At 34.7% G+C, this 3,454-nt stretch overlaps 1 pseudogene; it reads right to left on the bottom strand.

The window, feature by feature from the left end:
- Positions 1 to 2,157: 2,157 nt before the first annotated feature.
- Positions 2,158 to 2,888, bottom strand: LOC133254661 (prostaglandin E synthase 3-like; annotated as a pseudogene).
- Positions 2,889 to 3,454: the final 566 nt, after the last annotated feature.

Below are 3,454 nucleotides of genomic sequence, written 5' to 3'. Positions count from 1 at the left end.
TCCTGACCTGCATGCAGGTTTCTCAAGAGGCAGGTCAGGTGGTCTGGTATGCCCATCTCTTTCAGAACTTTCCACAGTTTGTTGTGATCCACACAGTCAAAGGCTTTGGCATAGTCAAGAAAGCAGAAATAGATGTTTTTCTGGAACTCTCTTGCTTTTTCAATGATCCAATGGATGTTGGCAATTTGATCTCTGGCTCCTCTGCCTTTTCTAAAACCAGCTTGAACATCTGGAAGTTCACAGTTCAGATATTGCTGAAGCCTGGCTTGGAGAATTTTGAGCATTACTTTACTAGCATGTGAGATGAGTGCAACTGTGTAGTAGTAGAGCATTCTTTGGCATTACCTTTCTTTAACTCGCATTTAACTCAACATTTCTTTCAGGTCTTTTGACAATAAATTCTTTCAAGATTTCTTTAAAATATTTTAATTTTTGACTATTTTTGGTAGGATAATTGTTCTAGGTATAGAGCCTAATGCTCTTTGTTTTTTTTTCCTTTCGCTGTCTTCTGGCTTCCATACTTATTTGAAAACTCAACCAGTATTCTCAACTTTTTTCCTTTTGAATGAATATATCTCTTTTCCTTTGTGATATGCTGGTGTGTAATTCTCTTCATATTTATTTTTCTTGATTTGCTTACTGTTAGACCTGAGGTTTTGAACCTTTTAAAAGATTTATAAATTCTGTATTTCCTGAAATAAAGTTGTTTTTTTTTTTTTTTTTTGCTTTCTCTCTCTCTCCTCACTTTCTTGAATTCCAGATGGACACACATTAGACCTTTGAACATGTCCTGTATATTTCTTACACTCTTCTTTATTGTTTTCCTTTGAATTTAAATTTGAATGTTTTTTTTTAACTGAAATTTAATACTACCATCTTCTGCCATCCAGTCTGATTGATGTTAAATTTTTCAGATGAGTTTTTGATTTTATATTCTTTATGTTATTGATTTGAACATTCATTTCCTGTATAGTAAAAAGAAGATATATTTTCTTTAATATAATTTTCTTAATCTTTTTTGGGCTGCTATGATACCATGGATTCAGTGACTTATAAGAACAGAAATTTCTCACATTTCTGAAAACTGGGAGTTCAACATCAGGGTACCGGAATGGTCCAATTCTGGTGAAAGCCCTTGTCTGAGTGGCAGACTTCAGACTTCTCAGTGTGTCATCAGAAGTGAAAGAGGCTAGGGAGCTCTGTGGATTCTCTATTATAAGAGTACTAATCCATCATGAGTGGTCCACAAGACCAGCTCATTCCCCAAAGTTCCCACATCTAACACCACCACATTGGATGTTAGGATTCCAACATTTGGCTTTTGGGGGCACACACCTGGCCTATAGCAATAGTCAAATATGTTATTTTGATGTTACTGTTTCCTATTAACTTCAAAGACTGGATCACTTATGTTCTATTTCTACTATCTATTTTATTTCTTCATTATCAATCACTTTCCTTCATCTAGTAATTTTGATTGCATATTGAACTTTGTGATTAATACATAGTAAAGAATCTTGCTTATAGTATTTTCCTTTAAACAATATTAAACTATTTCTGGTAAATTAAGGTTTTCAGCCCAGGAAAAAGCTGAATAAAAAAAAAAAGGAATAAAAAAATCCAATAGTGTATTAACATTTTTCCCCCCACTCATTTGCCATTCTGACAGTGCAAATACAAATTTGGTCTCTGACAGTGCAAATACAGATTTGGTCTAAATGTACAGACTCTCAAGCAACAATGTACAGCCTTTCTTCATCCTCCATGCTAACAGACATAAAAGTGTAAGGGTCAAACAATACCAAATGTATAGGCTTGAAAACCATCTAAGTTTGGGAGTTCACTAGTTTTAGCTAAGATATATCTGGAACACTGACAAGTGATCACTTACATACAATAAATAATGTGAAGTAAATTTTTTGAAAAATAAAAATTTTAGTGAAACAATCCTGAAGGATATACCAGAGGAACATGTTACCAGTTTAAAGTATCAACCAATTGTTTCAGCCACTTTCAAGTCCATGTTCTGAAATCTAAAATTTAGTTACTTTCCCTAAGCTAAGATCTTCCTATCATGTCAGTATCTGTTATGAAGTACGGGAGATTTAGGTGAAAAAAAAAATTTTTTTTAATTTATCCATTGCCTAGGTCCTCAACAGCATCATGGAAATCTGGGAAATGTTCATGTACAAGGTTGTTGCCTTAGCTGACTTAAAATTGCCCCATATGATGGTACATATCAACCCTTAGTGAGGCCTTTGAAAAAATGAACAGGTTGAAAAATGGATCAAAGGAGGGAAATATAGCATCTGCCTTTAGAGCTATTAACTCAGGAATGCTTTCAATTATGAAATCTTGCAGAGAAGTTATTTTTCTTTTTCAAAATCCAGTGATGACAACATTCCTTACTCCAGATTTGGCATTTTTTCTTCATCACTGTCTTGTTAATCATCATCTGCTCGATCTACTTCTGGTAAATCCTCATCACCACTCATGTTGTTCATCATCACAGAGAAACAATTTTCATCTGAATCTTAGACATATCTTCATCTGAATCATCTTCCCAGTCTTTCTGTTTATTGAACTCCACAGTAAGCCCATTAAGCTTTGTCCTTTCTTTTGTTAACCTTGGCCATGAGTGGCCAGATTCTCCTTTTCATAAACAACATATGTCTCTTCTTTAATGGTTGGAATCATTAGGGTCAATACAGTGAAAAAGATCAATTTCATTTAAATGTTTAAAATGATCACTTCCTCCAAGACAACTGAATATAAGTTTTGATTTTTCCAAAATTTACATTAGCGTCTTTACTGTCTTCAACACAAAATTCAATGAAGACATAGTCCCTCCGATCCTGAGCCTACCACTTTGCAGAAGCAAGCTGCATTATGAAGGGGGCAGGGGGATAGGTGAACAGGTGGGTGGGCCTCTCCGGCGGCAGCTCCTGGGCAGGTGACTTCTTTCAGGTGGTGACTCTAGCATCTTCTCCAGCCCTTAACTCTTGATTTCTGTCCCAGAGAGACAACTTGTTTTATACTTTACTTGCCATGATTTAGAAATGCTGTCAGGGAAACAGCCAACATGAAATTAGAGCTCATTTTGTATATTTCTCTTTTCACAAAGATTGTGTAATATGTGTGAAAGTTATTTTATGCATTTTTCTAGCTTTCTACTTATTTTTACTAGGATTGCAACTCTGATACCTCTTACTTTCACCATCAGAATAGAAAGACTCCAACTTCTTAGTTTTAACATAGATTATGTTTCAAATCCATTGTTATTCTTTTTGTTGCTCCTATTATTTCATTTGACTAGGGGGACTTTAAGATACTCTAAAAGTATTTTTCTAGGTGGATTAATATTGCTTTGGTTGTGACAGTCTTGTGAGGTTTATTTTTAAGAAGTCAGGCTTCTATACAGGTATAATCTCATAGTAAGATGGAAAACTAAGGT

The sequence above is a fragment of the Bos javanicus genome, chromosome 1 (genome assembly GCF_032452875.1).
Source record: "Bos javanicus breed banteng chromosome 1, ARS-OSU_banteng_1.0, whole genome shotgun sequence".
Lineage (NCBI taxonomy): Eukaryota > Metazoa > Chordata > Mammalia > Artiodactyla > Bovidae > Bos > Bos javanicus.
This window is presented reverse-complemented; position numbering and strand designations above follow the sequence as displayed.